Genomic DNA, 8,687 nt, shown 5'->3' with positions numbered 1-8,687 from the left:
AAAAAATTTTAAAAAAATTTAAAAATATGCCACAAACGTGAGACTGAACCGTTTTCTTTCAGTTCTTCTCTTTATGCAGAAAGCACCTCCACCCCTAGAATATTTCTGCTGTATTAATAATGCAAACGGAATCAGATGGTTTGTTTTGTGTTGGTTTCTGTGAGCTGCCTGCCTGCCGGAGAAGTTTGCCATTCTGATTCCTCTGGGGCAAATTTTCCCAAAGGATGCCTCGTGAAGGTGTGTGGTCTTTCAACTTGGTCTAGGTCAGTGTTAGACTTTCGTGTGTATCCGGAGGCCCACAGACTGCTGGGAATCATCCTGATTCAGAGTCTGGGCTGGCACCTAGGAATTTACGTTTTATCAAGTTCACAGGGGATGTGGATGCTACGGGTGGAGGGACATACTTGGGAGCCAGTGTTCTAGGTCGTAATGGCTTCTCTAATTGAGTGAGGAGGTAGAGATAAGACGCTTGTTCTCATGCCTCAGTTACTCAGGGGATTTATCTGTCAAGGTTAAACATAATCTCTTTGTGTGTGTGTGTGTATGTGTGTGGGCATGTGTGTGTGTGTTTCAGTTTTTACAAAATTTAAAAAATTTGAGTATATTTGATACACAGTGTTATATTAGTTAAATATTATCCAGTTTAATTTTTTCTTAGATTGTTTAATTACACCTATAGTGGACTGTTTTTTAAGGAGAAGAAATGGAAACATAACAAGTTGAAGGAGGAGCATAGACATCGTATCAGTTGTGGGAACTGTCATCTGGTCAAATTCTTGTATAGGAACCAAAATGAGTATAATATTTCAAGAATTAATGTTAAAAAGAGAAAATTTAGCTTTCTAGTCAACTTTTCTTTTTTTCTTAAAACATTTTTTTAACGTTTATTTATTTTTGAGAGATAGCACGAACAGGGGAGGGGTGGAGAGAGAGGGAGACACAGAATCTGAACCAGGCTCCAAGCTCTGAGCTGGAGCATGGATCCCAGTGTGGGGCTCAAACCCACAAACTGTGAGATAATGACCTGAGCCCAAGCCAGCCGCTTAACCGACTGAGCCACTCAGGCACCTCGCTAGTCAACTTCGCATTTATAGCAGAGCATCCAAGTGTAGTTTAATTTTTATCTATACTTTAATATACTTAAACAAAACATGCTATTTTAAACTTGTGTTAGTCAAGAATAGCATGATTTTTATTACATAAATTAGATTTACTTAAATGACCTGAATTTCTTGTTAAAGGTAAAAACACCAAAATTCTTTATATAAGTCTTTAGATACCCTATGAAATAAACTACGTAGCACACTATTTCATAACTTAATAATATAAAATAAAAATATATTACTTTTATTAAGTGCCATAAAAAAATTATTTGAATTCTCTCCAAGGGTGTTGAAGAGATTAAATAATCCTGGGAGGGGTGCTTGGGTGGCTTAGTTGGTTAAGCGTCCACCTCTTGATCTTGGTTCAGGTCATGATCTCATGGTTTGTGAGTTTCAGCCCCATGTCAGGTTCTGAACTGACAGTGTGGAGCCTGCTTGGGATTCTGCCTCTCCCTTGTGTGCACCTGTGCTCTCTCTCTCTTTCTCAAAATAAATAAACAAATAAACTTAAAAGAAATAATCCTATTAAAGGCATTCAGGACTCAGAAAAGGAAGGGGAATCTTGCTTTAGGGAAACGAACTCCTTGTTCACCCATTTTTTTTGTGTGTTACTATTGCTCTTTTCTATTTTCCTCTCTTCTCTTCCCTTTGGGTAGTGAGATACATAAGACCATGTCCATACTCGTGAAGGCCTGTTGGGCACAGGGCACAGAGACTGAATTCTTATTTGGTGACGATTCTTCATTAGGCTCTTTGGAAAGCAATCTCTTTTTCATGCCTCTTTTATGAGTCAGAGGGTCCACACCTAGAGGTTGGAGACCTGGTTGGGTGGGGGGAAGGTGGTTTAGAAGTTCACAGCTGTGTCTGTCTGTAGGCCTTTTTTTAAGGCACAAAAGGATTCCCCCCAACCCAGCTATATATGGTTAGGGCTACTTTACCAGGATGGAAGGCCAGATTGGAATTTGGGATGTTCTAATAAGGTAGACATTCACCTGTATCTAGTTTGACATTAGGTGGTATTATGGGATTCAGGATTCACAATTTGGGATTCTAACCCTTCTTCCTTTCTTCTTTCCTTCCTTTCTTCCTTTCTTCCTTAGCAACAATGACTAAGCAAACATATTCGTCAGAGTACCGTAGGAGTGGGTTACTTTTGGCCCTTCTTCATTCCATGCAAACCTCCTTATTGGCCTTCCAGGCCTACTCACATAATATCACAATTCCTCATTGGGCACTAACAGTGTGTCATGATATGGTCCCAATCTCTTTTCCTGTCTAAGTTTTCATTAAAACATACTCCCTCCTAACACACACTGTGCTCTGTCTGCTCATTTTTCTTTAGTAACTTCTTGCCTCTCTCTTGACCAGGGATGCCAATCATAGGTGTTTTCTCCTCCAAATTCTCCTTCCTTTATGAGAATGAATATTTTACTCTTGGTTAAGTTGTAACGAGGCTGATACCTGTTTGTATAATGTCCATTTCTGCCAACGGATCGTGAGCTCTTTGGTAATCATCTTTGTGACCTCTGTTTCTAAGACAGGCAATGTTGCACATTTAAAGAAACAGAGTGCCTTCAGTTCTGTTATTTCATTTAATCCCAGCAGTACTTCCATGAGGGTGACATTTGTCTTGTACTGAAAACAAAGAGACTAGAGGAAATGTCAAGATATATAGATACGTAGCATTAAACTGCCTTGCAGAACTAATAGCCAACCATGGCATCAAGCCAAAGTAAACTGATAAGCAAATTGTAGGTTATAGAGCAGACTTTGAAAAATAGTAGTTGGTACAATCTGAGGAGAGGTCATTCTTAGTACCTGAGGTAAAGAAGTTTTCTTGATTACTAACATTGCCTATAGATGGAGATGGCATGGCTAGTGATGTCTTCTGAAACCTGTGAGGAAACCTACAATATTCTGAAGAACATCGCCTGATCTGTAAGTGGCAATGGACTCTGTATGGTCATGAAGCATTGGTTATGGTTATTTGCAATAGATTACTTTTAGTAGGCTGTTTAATGCTAACCAGCATTAGGTAGAAAAGAAAAAAAAAACATCACACAAGTAAAAGCCAAGGAGAGCTAAGTTTATCACTTTTAAAATTCATCAAAGCAAAATTTTCAGTTTACATTCTTTCTTTCTTTTCTTTACTTCCTTTCTTCTTTCTTTCTTTCTTTCTTTTGTTCTTTCTTTCTTTCTTTCTTTCTTTCTTTCTTTCTTTCTTGAGAGAGACAGCTAGTGCAAGTGGGGTAGGGGCAGAGTAAGAGGGAGAGAGAATCTTAAGCAGGCTCCATGCCCTGCAACACAGGGCTTGACTTCACAACTGTGAGATCATGACCTGAGCTGAAATCAAGAGTTGGACACTTAACCAACTGAGCCTCCCAGGCATTCCAGTATTCTTTTCTTTCTCATGCAGGATGGCAGTGTCATGGCAAGATCCCTAGGACACCCTGACTATGCAATGTATATGAGTTTGAATAAGCCTCTTTAGTTTCTTAGAATCTCATAATCAAAATGGGTTAATGAAATGTGTTCTGTGGTGGCCTTGTGAAAATATGAGGTAATGTATATTAAAGTAATTGTATACAAATAACATAAATAAAGCCTTTGAATTATTTGTTTTTTTGCTGAAGATATAGTAATACATTATAATAACTTTAACATTATATTTCTATTGTTTGCTTTTCCTTAAGTATCTATTTTTCGTAAGACTGGTTTCCTGTTCAAGACCTTCCTGGGGCTGTATTTGAGTGGGTTCTTATGCTTGGGTCCTTGCTGCTGGCCTAGTTCTGCACATCTGCTGATAACCTTTTGTATGCTGCCTAGAATGGGCTGAATTGTGTTCCTCCTAGATTCAAAGGTTGAAATTCTAACCTCAGAACTTCAGAATATGACTGTAGTTAGAGTCTTTAAAGTAAGGTAAATTTACGCGGGGTGGCTCTAATCTCATCTGACTGGTGTCCTTATAAGAAGAGGAGATTAAGACAGATTTAATTTATAGACATTAACCTAACCACCAACTTGACTAGTCCATACTTATTCTATAGAGAGGAACCAGTATTCTTTTTATTTGGGATTCTTTCAGTAAGGACATACTTGACTTTGACTTTGATTAATTTGGGGAACTATCTGAGTGCCTGTGGAGTAATTAAGTTGATTGCTCAATATGGCTTATGAAATCAGTCTTGTTGGTCTGAGAATGTAAATTATGCTACAAGACCATTTCCAAAATTAAGTTGAGGTTTTTATAAGACACATAAACTCTTTGAAACTAAAGTTTCAGTATGGCAGTTATTCTCTTAGGGTTTAGCATGTTATATTCTTATCTTTGCATTCGAATGATTTCTTCTTAATCCAACTTTAACTAGCTAACTAATTACCTAAAGCAAAAATCTCCTAATTCATTATTACCTTTTCTGTTGGACTTACTCTTGGATTGGGCATAGTAGGATATATACTCTATGTGACACACAGTTTATTTTCATATGTCTCCAGGCTTTTTTATGACTTTGTTAGTTTTTTTTTTTTTTTTCTATTTGTCTGGGAGCACTGAAGTTAGTCCTGAAAATTGGGGGTTTCCAGTAAGGAAATTGGATACAGTGTATATTCTTTGTGAGAAAAATGTTTAACAATGCAGTTCTAAAATGAGACATTGTCTTGTAGCAGATAGAAGATGACCACAAAATCTTAAATATTTTTCCTACTGAGAAGTGGGTCTGTGTCTCCTAGTCTCGAATCTGGTGAGTTCTGTGACCTCTTTCAGCAGTGGAACATAATGGAAGGGATCCTCCACCGGTTTCTGGGTCTATCCCTTAAGAGACTAGAAAGGTCTACTTCCTATCTCCTGGAGCACTCATTCTTGAAGCCCTGATCTACTATGTAAGAAATATGACTACCCTGAGATTGCCCTGATGTGAGGAAGCCTGAGCCAGTCACATAGAGAGACAGTAAGGAAAGAGACCAATGTTGGCCAATTTCTGGTGATTTCAGGTATCCCATTCCAGGCTAAAGTACATGTGTAAGTAATCCAGACTAGCTCAACCACTAGATGAATATCATGAAATGACACCTTATGAAGCAGAAGAATTGCCCAACTTGAATCCTGCTCTAACTGTGACCAACAAAATAATGAAAAAATAATAAAACGATAAATAAATTTTAGGGATAGTTCATTATATAGCAACAGGCAACTGGAACTTTAATCTTAAAGACTTACATAAGGATGGTATAAACTTCTTGAAAAATGCTTATTTATAATCATGTAAAGTTAATTTCTGGCAAAATCTAAAACCTTCTAACTTGACTGACTTGGACAAATTTAATCTTCTGTTTGAGTATTTTTAACTATTCACAAAAAATGTATCTGAATGCTTTTATCAAGAATAAATGTTGAATTTTCAAAAAAGATTTCATTTTTAGAGCAATTTTTGGTTCACAGCAAAATTGAGACTAAGGTACAGAAAATTTTCACATACTCCCTGCCCCCACCCATGCATAGCCTTCCCCATCATCAACATACCCTATCACAGGGTTCATTTGTTATAATTGTTGACACATCACAGCCACTCACAGCCCATAGTTTACCTTAAGGTTCACTCTTCATGTTGTACATTCTGTGGGTCTGGACAAATGTATAACGGCATGTATTTACCATTAGGGTATCATGCAGAGTATTTTCACTGCCCTAAAAATCTTCTGTGCTCCATGTATTTATCCTAACCTTTCCCCAAACCCTGGCAACCACTGATCTCTTTACTATCTTCATAGTTTTGCAGTTTTTAGATTGTCGTAGTTAAAATCATATAATATGTAGCCTTTCAGGTCAGCTTCTTTCACTTAATAATGTGCATTTAAGTTTCCCCCATATCTTTCATGGCTTGATAACTCGTATCTTTTTAGGGCTGAATAATATTCCGTTGTCTGGAGGTACCACAATTTATTTATGCATCTGTTTACCGAAGGACATCTTGGTTGCTTCTAAGTTTTGGCAGTTATGAATAAAGCTACAGTAAACATCTGTATGCAGGTTGTGTTTTCTCCTCCTTTGGCTAAATTGCAAGAGTACAGTATCTAGATTGTATGGTAAAAATATGTTTAGTTGCTTAAGAAACTGCCAAACTGTCTTCCAAAGTGGCTGTACCACTTTGCATCCCCACCAGCAGTGAACGAGAGTGTGCATGCTCCACATCTTTGTCAGCATTTGGTGTCAGTGTTCTGGATTTTGGCCATTGTCATAGGTGTGGAGTGGTATCTCATGGTTGTAATTTGCATTTTCCTGATGATGTGATGTAAAGCTTAGTGGTTCTTAAAACGTATTCCATATTCTCTTAAGAAACCGAGTGAGTTTCAAACATTACGTTGTATTTTTCAGTAAAATTAAATGTAACAGGGCTACAAATATAGATCTATTTATTTTGTAGCTTCTTTGAATACTGTATGCTATGTAATATGGGATAAGTAGGAAAATGAAGATAATAAAGAAATGTCACCTCTTTAACTGATAGTACTTTGGTTTCAAAGGAGATTATTTGTTATTTGTATGATCATTTCATAAAATTAAAATATCCAGACATAAAGAGAAAATAATTATCTTTAGATGTCTTGGAACAGAAATATAAGGTACTAAAGATCAGTTAATGTCTTATGTTTCCATCACTGCTATAAATTAAGATTTAGTTTATAACGTAATTGAGACCTCACAAAATATTGAATAGCATCTTAATTTAAAATTGGAATTTCCCTATATTCTCCATTTGATAAGTTATTCTTATGCATATAGGAGCTAATAAAGAAGAATTGTTTTTATAATAAGCATTTTTTCTCTTTTCTTTTTCTGATGTCTTATGTCAATGGAAAAAAAAAAACCCAAAATAAGTGCTGTCTCTTATCATCGTGCAAATGTGATTCTAGAGCGCACTTCTCTGTCTTAATCACTGAAATTATTTGGTTATCAAAACCATACACAGTTCATGATTTGACTTTCATCCTTATCCATGATATTGGTCTGGCCTTGAAAACATTAAAATAGCCTGTGTTTGATATTCAACATGTAATTTCAGAAAGACGTGTTCATTTTAAAAATTGAGACTTTTAGTGTGATTGAAGAGTCTTAACAAGCAAGGCCTGGGAATAGAATGATAGTTTCTAAGGGTGTGTGGGGGAGGAATAGGTTGGGTAAACAATAAAATGGCTGAGGACATATTTGTATGTGTGATTGTGGTGTGTGTGTGTGTGTGTGTGTGTGTGTGTGTACGTTCAACTCTCTTCCCTGTAGTGGACAAAAACATTCTTTAAAGCAGAGACCGTTTTCAAAATGAAATCTTTAAAGTCCTTTTTAATGGAACTATTCTACATTGATAATTAGGAAAACAATTTCTTCCAATCAGCTGTTCCTAATAAAGAGGCAACAGGCCATATGCTCTGTGACAAACTGCACTTGTTCCAGCAGTGGGAATTACACGACCTGGCTTGGAGGCATCAGAACACTGACATTAGATGCCACCTGCCCTCAGTTAACTTCCTCCTTCTGTGTGGGACCATTTTTGTCTGTTAAGTTTACAGAATAAAAACACAATTGTAATGTTTTCAAAATAGAGATTATGTTACTTCCTGATAAATGTGTCCAGGGTTTCATGCTGCTTTCTGCCATCATGAGTGGATGAATAGTTTTTGTACAATTTCTGTAGACAGCTTCTCCTGCAGAAAGAGTTATTGTATTTACTTGATTTCTTTTCTTGCTGTAGGTATTGCGAGGTACGGTGGTGGGGCTGGTGGAGGGGTCCTGACAATGAGGGTAGTTGCCGCTGGATGGGGGCTCTGGGAAATCCTAACTGTCCTAACTGACCCTAGTTCAGGGTGTCCTGAACTAGCTGGTGGTCTTAGGAGAGGAGGTATTTTTCATGAGCATCCACCATGCAGGTGGTCAAAATTCACTCTGTGGGTACCACCACTCCAGGGGTTATCACATTGTTTACCCTCAAGATGGAATAGACCTTAAACTATATGAGCAAAAAAGATTTCTTCTGGTCTCAGTGAACAGTGGGTTTAATGTCACTTCAGAATATAAAATGGATAGGTTTTTCCCATGGAAAGACACAATACAAAACTGCAATGATTTATTACTAAATTGAGTCAATATCTTATAGTCTTGACGTTTATGAAGATTATTCTATTAATATTCACGTTCACAATCTGATTTTTGTGCTTGAAATACTTTCTCTTTAATGCATCCTTAAGGATGCATAATAAAACTTGCATTTCCCATAAAGCTCTGATAAGTTCCCTCTCCACCTAAGAAATCCTTAGAAACATCTTCACTTGCTGTACCTTTAGCTGAGAAGTTGGTGAGGCTCCATGACTCCTAATCATACTATCCCACCCTCCTGCTTCTATTTTGGCCACTTCTCTTGGTGCACCCCCCACAGCCTGGTGCCCACATGATAAATCTGGCAGCTGTCGTCCTGCCGTTGGCCCCGCTGCCTCCCCCAGACTCGTGCTGTCGGGAGTGTGCTCAAGGGACCAGTGATGCTGAAGAATTTCTCAGGTCATCTGCACTGACCTAGAAAACCAAAGAGGTTCTAGCTT

Source organism: Panthera uncia (genome assembly GCF_023721935.1).
Source record: "Panthera uncia isolate 11264 chromosome A1 unlocalized genomic scaffold, Puncia_PCG_1.0 HiC_scaffold_17, whole genome shotgun sequence".
In the NCBI taxonomy this organism is placed as follows: domain Eukaryota; kingdom Metazoa; phylum Chordata; class Mammalia; order Carnivora; family Felidae; genus Panthera; species Panthera uncia.
Note: the sequence above shows the minus strand (reverse complement) of the source record.